This window comes from Rosa rugosa, chromosome 3 (genome assembly GCF_958449725.1).
Source record: "Rosa rugosa chromosome 3, drRosRugo1.1, whole genome shotgun sequence".
Classification (NCBI taxonomy): Eukaryota; Viridiplantae; Streptophyta; class Magnoliopsida; order Rosales; family Rosaceae; genus Rosa; species Rosa rugosa.
This window is the reverse complement of record NC_084822.1, coordinates 20432637-20442343: the sequence shown is the minus strand read 5'-3', so window position 1 is coordinate 20442343 and position 9707 is coordinate 20432637. Positions and strand designations below refer to the sequence as shown.

General features: G+C 37.9%; 1 long non-coding RNA gene across 1 annotated transcript; it reads left to right on the top strand.

Annotated features, from left to right (window-relative positions):
• Positions 1 to 357: 357 nt before the first annotated feature.
• On the top strand, positions 358 to 4083 carry LOC133741183 (uncharacterized). The gene is made up of 2 exons (XR_009861676.1): positions 358 to 789; positions 1358 to 4083. It is a non-coding gene; the product is annotated as an uncharacterized LOC133741183 (long non-coding RNA).
• The last annotated feature ends 5624 nt before the right edge of the window (positions 4084 to 9707 follow it).

Below are 9707 nucleotides of genomic sequence, written 5' to 3'. Positions count from 1 at the left end.
TCACGATTTTTACTAAATCTTATCTTTACTGTTTCGTGTAGGTGTATGTTCCGAATGGCGTCTTAGCCGGTCTTTCTAGATAGAGTACTATAGAAGAGAGTACATGGTTCCAATTACGAACCAGCTTTTAACTAGGACTGGGCATATAAAACCGAAGTACCGGACCCAACCCAGGCCCGTACCGAAAATAGCTAAAACGGGCCGGTATTAAAAAATCTAAAAGTAACTGTTGGGCCTGGCCCGTACCATACCGAAGAAAACGGGACGGGATCGGTTGTCATTCTTTAAATACCGTTTAGGCCCGGCCCATCCCGATTATATAGAAATATATATAATATATCATATATGACTATATGAGACTTTGGAACTTACTTTTCTTTCTTTTCTGAGTTTTCTCTCTCTTCCCCTCGTCTTCCTCTGGGGCTCTCTCTCCCTCACACCTTTTATTCCTCCCATTTTCTTTTCTTTCTTATCTCTCTCTCAAGTCTCACCCTCTGTCTTCATCCCTCTCTGGCTCTTTCTCCCTCACCATTTATTGAGTTTATTCAGCCACTCTTTTTCACAGGCTCAACATTCTAGCCATCACCAACACACCACTGCACCTCCGGCATCCTCGGCTCACCACCATCTTCAGTCGACCTCGATGGCACCACAATCGTCGCACCACGGCACCACCCACAAGGAACGCCTCCCAGATCCGTTGCCACTTGCCATCAATTTTAATTATCTTTTTTCAGATCTGAGTTTTGTCAATTTGTGCATGTTCTATGGAAGAAATGGTATCTGCAGGTTAATTTTATTTTCTTCTTTTCTTGAGATCTAGGTTTGTAAAAGTTGAGATCTTGATGTGTAAAATGGTCACAGAAACACTTTTTTTTCCTTAGTTCACTTGGAAGATGATCTCTCAGTACTTAATCTACTTAGTTTCTTATGTTTCAATGTCCTCTATACTTGCAATTACTGGCACGCAATATCGATATTTTCATATGTCATCTCTTCAGCTGCATCCTAGAATGATTGAAATCTGGAAATTTTGGATATTGTTAAGTACGTAAGTGTAGGAAAAAAAAAAAAAAAGAGTCGGGTATCTCGAATTGGGCCCGGGCCTGACCCGATCCCGATCGGTTTCGGTACCTTCGGTACTAACTTTGAAAAAACATAGTCCCGTCCCGAATAATATTTCCGGTACCGGATTCGGTATCAGTCAGTAACCAGCCCGTGCCCAACCCTACTTTTAACTATTCACGAGTTGTGATTACACACATTTTTATGCATGTAATTATATCTAAAACACTATAAATAAGTTAATCCTCAAGTTAATTATTATGTAATTAATTAACTTTTATTTATTTTGTAGAAAATAAGCGGAGTTGCGGAAATCGAGAGAAAATTGTGCGAAATAGAAGCAAATTGGAGTTTCCTACAAAAGGACGAAATAGGCAATGCGGGTCAATACCATTAAAGGAGCGGAATCTAATTGCCTCTGATAGTATATGCGGAAGTGCATAGAGAAGAGAAAAGAAATGAGAAGAGAAAAGAAAAGAAAAGAAAAATAATAATACATCTTAATTAATTAAGTTAATTAATCAATTGATTAGTTACTTAATTAATCAAGTTATGTGGTAGTTAGTCATTCATGCACGTGCAGCATGCATCTTAATTATGCTGACCTTAATTAGGCAAGCTTTAATTTCTTTTTCTTTACGTGGCAACCATCAGATGACCCATTTCTTTCTCTTCCTACATGGACCAGCCACCAAGTTACACCTCATCATCTCCTCCTTTTCTTCTTTGCCGAGACCACACATAACAGATCACCTCAATTAATCATCCAACCCTCTATCTCACGAAACGAATGGCCACAAACCCACTATATATATTGAAGCACCCTCATTCTGTTGGAGGAGAACCCCAGACGGGCAGCGCCGCACAACCAAAGGGGCAGCCCTTAGGGCTGTTCTCTCCTAATCTCTCCCAATTTCTTCCATTTCCTTTTTCTTTTCTCATATCCTCACCAACAAATCTTCATCAATTTGTCAAGGAGCATCAAGATTTGAACTTGGGTAAAAATGAGAAGCCATAAATCAAGGCTTGTTATATTTGCTCCATAATAGCAATTGTGACTTGTCCTTGTAACTTCTCATTTCTCTTCACCTTACTCTCTTTAATTTGATGAATATTGTTGTTGATTAGTTGATGGGTAGTGAGTAGTTTATTTAGGAAACTAGGGTTTGAACCCTAGCATGAATTTAATGTAATAAATATGTTTTGATTTAATGGTTTTCAATTTCGTGTTTAGCATATGTTCTATTCCATAATATTTGGCTTAGATGCATGCTTAGGAGCTTGATTAACTCTTGAATGTGTAGATGAGCATGTCTAGAACAAGTTAGGGGACCTAATCACTTCTCTAATTTATGGCTAGGACACTTGTTTAGAACATGGTTAGTTACAATACCAATTCCGATTGCCGTATTGGTTAGCTTGGGAACCTTGATTCTAGGACTCTTCGCCTTTTGGTGCAACTAGAGGCCCTAATAAGCTCTAGATTGTCCCAATTGAGTTTCTACGGCCCTTGATCCGGAGTAGGAATACCCTATAAGGAATCTAATGACCCATGAGCCTTGAAAAGCCTTGGGTACGGTTCTTGATGCTATCATGAATTGAATCACCATTGTCGGAATATATTTGTGCATTGAATTTGGCTAGGAGGATACCCTAGTGACCTAATTTCCATTTCTTATTTTTCTTTTCTTTATTTAATTTAGTTGTTAGCTAAAGCTTTCATTTAAATTCTTGCAATTTAGTTATTAGAAAATTACAATCACAATTTTGAATGACAATTTCTCACTCATTTGTACATATCCACCACTAGGCTCTTAGTTTTGATTAGGCTTTGGTGAAAATCAAAGCCGAGCATTGCTAAGCCTTGGTGCCTTAGAATAACATTTTTATTTATTTTCTTTTTCTTTTTCTTTTGTTTGCTTAGTGACTTTAGTTCCGACTATCCAAGGATTGTGGGTTAGCCACTAATCCCCGTGGTACGATAATTTTGGGCTTAATACTTCCCTATCTTGACAATGATATGTACGCTTGCGTAAATGTGTATTCAAGTCAATGGCGCCGTTGCCGGGGATTAGGATTTAATAGCCTTAATCCCTTGGTAAATCGGTTCTTTAGGTCACTTTAGCATATTTTTATTTCTTTGTTATTAAAAAAAAAATAGTCGTTGGTCTAAATAGTTTATTATATTTTGTGTGCTTATTTTTCTATTTTCTTTGTAATTTTTGGTTACTAATCTCACTTGTGGAAACTCATAGGCATATATTTTTCTCACATTGAGCTATGGATCGTTGGAGCTATGGATGGGATGACTTGAGGGGATATGAGCAAGAATGTTTCTATGGTGGAGGTCATCATGAGTGGAATTCTCATGCGGTGGGTTCTATGTCTTCTTGCAATGAAACTTGTGCTCTGTGTAATTCTCCGTGGCATTCACCTTTTGAGTGCTCTTTGAGATTTGAGTGGCCGGATTTTATGCAAGAGTGTGAGTACAAGATGGGCATGTATCAAGAGACATTTGTACCTGATGCATATCCACAAGATGAAGCTTATGAGCCTAGGAAGGAATTCGTTGAAGGACTACTAGCTCAATTGCAAGCCTCCTGAGATCTATTACAAGCCTCTCAAACTAGAATTTCACAAGAGACCGTGGTTCCCGAAGCATATCCTCATGAGCAAGTGTATGAGTCTAGGAGGCCTTCTCTTGAAGAATTGCTAGCGTCTCAAGCTCGATTGCAAGCTTCTCAAGAAATGCTTATACATTCCAATGAGCAACTTGAAGCAAGTTTTGACTCGAGCACAGAAGGATAAACTCATCAAAACCGCCAAGCAATATGTGTGGGGTGACCCATACTGATGAAAGTATTGTGCTGATCAATTGGTAAGAAGGTGCCCTCATGATTCTAAATTTCATTCTATTCTCACCTTTTGTCATTCCTATGCATGTGCTGGACATTTTGGATCAAAGAGAACAGCTCTTAAGGTCCTTGAGAGTGGATTTTATTGGCCTACCTTGTTCAAGGACTCTGATCTCTTTTGCAAGGCATGCGATCGTTGTCAACGAACAGGTAACTTGGGCCCTAGAAATCAAATGCCACAAACTCCCATTCTAAGTGTTGAACTCTTTGACATTTGGGGCATTGATTTTATGGGACCATTCCCTTCATCTTATGGTAATTTATACGTTCTTCTCGCTGTTGATTATGTGTCTAAGTGGGTGGAGGCTAAAGCCACCCGGACTAATGACTCTAAAGTGGTTTCAGATTTGTCTAAGTGGTTAAATAAATTATAAATAAATAAAAAGCATTTTAACAATTGCTTAAGCTATAGCTTACATGATAAATAGTCATAGAAAAAATAAAAACCAGAACATTTAATCTGCTATTAGTATTTGCTGAAATTTAGTTTCATGGCGAGAGAGACTTACGTGAAGTTGATAGCATGAAGAGCAAGAATATAGGACAAAATAGTCTTGCATCCATGCCTAGAAAGAGGTGGTATTTGTACTCTCGCTTTTTCTTACTTTATTTTCGGTGTGTGTATATGCTATGGCTAGCAATGTTCACTATTTATATAATTTACTTAATGATGAAAGAAACGCATATCACAATTAATCTCAATAAATAAAAATAAATGAAACTGACTCAGGCTTAAATAAATCTGATATAACCGTGACCTTGCAAGTTTTTTTTTTTTTAAGGAAATTACGACAAGCTATGGAGCGATGCAAACACATTTTGCATCGAAAGAAAATTAATGAAACAAAACAAGATGCACAAGTGCATCTAACATAAAAAAAAGTAACCAGATCGAATATGACTAAATGGTGAAAGATATCGAAATGCACTACACATGTCATTTGAGCAGTATAAATGCAGTAGAAACTATAACTAGGACCGTAACTGTAACCTGGGAGATATACCTCAATAGAATTTCCAATACTAGAGCGAGGTGAGACCCCTAAGAGAATCAAGGTGACCGGAAGTGTCAAAAACTTAGACGTTGGCAATCGAACTCTCAAGAGCAAGAATCAGGAAACCAGGACGCCAATCCCAATACAAACTGTATCCCATCTTCTTAAGTAGAATCCTCCTAAAGCTCAAATACGGACCCAAGAGTGAATGGCTCTAAGAACCATAGCCAACAAAAGACTATTTTAAATCAAAGCACAAGCCCAAACCAGAGCGACCCAGGCCCAAAAGATACTTTGGACGCCCAACTCTCTAGGCACCCAAGAAGGCTGCGACCTCAGATGTACAACGGAGAACGAGAACCTAGCTCACCACCACCAGCATCACCGTGTAGCCTCGTTACGCCTCTGCCAAGACAATTAGTGGCGGCTATTAAGCCAACCAGTCGATCCAATTGCTTGAATTTATTCTCATTTTAGCTTGATAAGTAAGCCAATTAGTCGTAATGCATGTTTTGCAAATCTCCTCACACAACTCTAGCTACAAGGTTTAAAGGCTTATTGAAGACTTTGAATTTCTTTGAAAAGATGGAAGATTTCGAAGGGAATGATATGAGTCTAAGGGCACGTTTACTTACTTGGAATGGGAATGAAAGTGGAGGGAATGGTTAGGGCTAAAATTATTCCTATGTTTACTAACAAATAAAGAAATCGGAATGGTTCCGAGGTAAAAATATTTCTGCACTTACCAACGCATAAAGGAATCGGAATGGGTGTAAGTCTCACCTTCTTGTCAGGAATCGATTTCTGAATACTCAGGAATTTGATTTCGAATGGCGACGAGATGAGTTTAGGAATCAAAGCCTTTGGAATCAAACGATTTCTTTATTCTCCCATTCCAGTTGTCTCCGATTCATGATTGTTTCCATTTTAATTAAGTAAACGTCCCCGAAATTTAGACTATATTTCGCATTCAACATTAATGTCATATAGTCTAAATTTGGATACATTTCACATTCAAACATTTATCTATCTAGCCATGAGCTAGATCAGCCGATACTTATCCCTTGATTCGAAAATAATTATGCATCATTCTCATAGCAATGGCAGCTTCGAACAGATCATATATTAATTCTCTTTTTCTGAAAATATAGAGAAAGGGAGCATGTGCTCCAATATCAGCCATAAAATGACTGAGCCATATCAGATGAGAAGCTATACGGTTCAACTCCAACATAGTTTTCTGATATAGTTGGCTCATTTAGGTACTTGGATATTTTCCAAATGTTTCGGTCCAGAATTCTGATAATTCTTATGTCAGAATTCCGGTAGTGATGACCCAGTTTGAGACTGTAAAGGACTGATCCAACTTCTTTAGGAAATTCGGTTGGGTCGAATATCTGATCTTGGTTTAAAGAAACTGAAGGCAGCCCGTCTGCCAGGTTGTTGTTGTTCATAAAACTGTCTTGGCCGCATGAGCGACTCGACATTGCGAGTGAAGTCATCAAAGTATCATACTCAAAATCAGTTGGCAATAAGTGGAGATGTCCAACCCTATAAACTCTTAGGAAAATTTTTATTTGAACTACGCTTTGCATTCTTAAATGGTCCTCGCGCCTAACACACTTTTCAAGCCAAGCATAAAAAGTAAAATTTCTAGCTATTTCTTTATTGCTTTTGTTAGTTTGTTGGTCAATTTTCACTATTTATATAATTTACTTAATGATAAAAGAAACTCATATCACAATTAATCTCAATAAATAAAAATAAATGAAACTGACTCAGGCTTAAATAAATCTGATATAACCGTGACTTTGCAAGTTTTTTTTTTTTTAAGGAAATTACGACAAGCTATGGAGCGATGCAAACACATTTTGCATCGAAAGAAAATTAATGAAACAAAACAAGATGCACAAGTGCATCTAACATAAAAAAAAGTAACCAGATCGAATATGACTAAATGGTGAAAGATATCGAAATGCACTACACATGTCATTTGAGCAGTATAAATGCAGTAGAAACTATAACTAGGACCGTAACTATAACTTGGGAGATATACCTCAATAGAATTTCCAATACTAGAGCGAGGTGAGACCCCTAAGAGAATCAAGGTGACCGGAAGTGTCAAAAACTTAGACGTTGGCAATCGAACTCTCAAGAGCAAGAATCAGGAAACCAGGACGCCAATCCCAATACAAACTGTATCCCATCTTCTTAAGTAGAATCCTCCTAAAGCTCAAATACGGACCCAAGAGTGAATGGCTCTAAGAACCATAGCCAACAAAAGACTATTTTAAATCAAAGCACAAGCCCAAACCAGAGCGACCCAGGCCCAAAAGATACTTTGGACGCCCAACTCTCTAGGCACCCAAGAAGGCTGCGACCTCTGATGTACAACGGAGAACGAGAACCTAGCTCACCACCACCAGCATCACCCTGTAGCCTCATTACGCCTCCGCCAAGACAATTAGTGGCGGCTATTAAGCCAACCAGTCGATCCAATTGCTTGATATTATTCTCATTTTAGCTTGATAAGTAAGCCAATTAGTCGTAATGCATGTTTTGCAGATCTCCTCACACAACTCTAGCTACAAGGTTTAAAGGCTTATTGAAGACTTTGAATTTCTTTGAAAAGATGGAAGATTTCGAAGGGAATGATATGAGTCTAAGGGAACGATTTCTGCACTTACCAACGCATAAAGGAATCGGAATGGGTGTAAGTCTCACCTTTTTGTCAGGAATCGATTTCTGAATACTCAGGAATTTGATTTCGAAGGGCGACGAGATGAGTTTAGGAATGAAAGCCTTTGGAATCAAACAATTTCTTTATTCTCCCATTCCAATTGTCTCCGATTCATGATTGTTTCCATTTTAATTAAGTAAACGTGCCCGAAATTTAGACTATATTTCGCATTCAACATTAATGTCATATAGTCTAAATTTGGATACATTTCACATTCAAACATTTATGTATCTAGCCATGAGCTAGGTCAGCCGATACTTATCCCTTGATTCGAAAATAATTATGCTTCATTCTCATAGCAATGGCAACTTCGAACAGATCATATATTAATTCTCTTTTTCTGAAAATATAGAAAAAGGGAGCATGTGCTCCAATATCAGCCATAAAATGACTGAGCCATATCAGATGAGAAGCTATACGGTTCAACTCCGACATAGTTTTCTGATATAGTTGGCTCATTCAGGTACTTGGATATTTTCCAAATGTTTCGGTCCAGAATTCTGATAATTCTTATGTCAGAATTCCGGTAGTGATGACCCAGTTTGAGACTATAAAGGACTGATCCAACTTCTTTAGGAAATTCGGTTGGGTCGAATATCTGGTCTTGGTTTAAAGAAACTGAAGGCAGCCCGTCTGCCAGGTTGTTGTTGTTCATAAAACTGTCTTGGCCGCATGAGCGACTCGGCATTGCGAATGAAGTCATCAAAGTATCATACTCAAAATCAGTTGGCAATAAGTGGAGATGTCCAACCCTATAAACTCTTAGGAAATTTTTTATTTGAAATACGCTTTGCATTCTTAAATGGTCCTCGCGCCTCACACACTTTTCAAGCCAAACATAAAAAGTAAAATTTCTAGCTATTTCTTTATTGCTTTTGTTAGTTTGTTGGTCAATTTTCCTTGGTTAAATTATTTTGAACATGGTGACATGTAGTAGAAGTAAAATTATTATTTTTATCCATATTTTTAACAGCACATTGGTAGCTGTCAAGGGACTTCTATTGGGTTGGATAAAATCAACAAGGGACAGGTTTGTAGCATAAACACTGGTAGCCAATTGGCCAAAGAAAAGCGTTGCAATTGCCAATAGTCATAGAAAAAATAAAAACCAGAACATTTAATCTGCTATTCGTATTTGCTGAAATTTAGTTTCATGGCGAGAGAGACTTACGTGAAGTTGATAGCATGAATAGCAAGAATATAGGACAAAATAGTCTTGCATCCATGCCAAGAAAGAGGTGGTATTCGTACTCTCGCTTTATCTTACTTTGTTTTCGGTATGTGTATATGCTATGGCTAGCAATGTTCACTATTTCTATAATTTACTTAATGATGAAAGAAACGCATATCACAATTAATCTCAATAAATAAAAATAAATGAAACTGACTCAGGCTTAAATAAATCTGATATAACCGTGACTTTGTAAGTTTTTTTTTTTAAGGAAATTACGACAAGCTATGGAGCGATGCAAACACATTTTGCATCGAAAGAAAATTAATGAAACAAAACAAGATGCACAAGTGCATCTAACATAAAAAAAAAAATAACCAGATCGAATATGACTAAATGGTGAAAGATATTGAAATGCACTACCCATGTCATTTGAGCAGTATAAATGCAGGAGAAACTATAACTAGGACCGTAAATGTAACCTGGGAGATATACCTCAATAGAATTTCCAATACTAGAGCGAGGTGAGACCCCTAAGAGAATCAAGGTGACCGGAAGTGTCAAAAACTTAGACGTTGGCAATCGAACTCTCAAGAGCAAGAATCAGGAAACCGGGACGCCAATCCCAATACAAACTGTATCCCATCTTTTTATGTAGAATCCTAATACGGACCCAAGAGTGAATGGCTCTAAGAACTATAGCCAACAAAAGACTATTTTAAATCAAAGCACAAGCCCAAACCAGAGCGACCCAGGCCCAAAAGATACTTTGGACGCCCAACTCTCTAGGCACCCAAGAAGGCTGCGACCTCTGATGTACA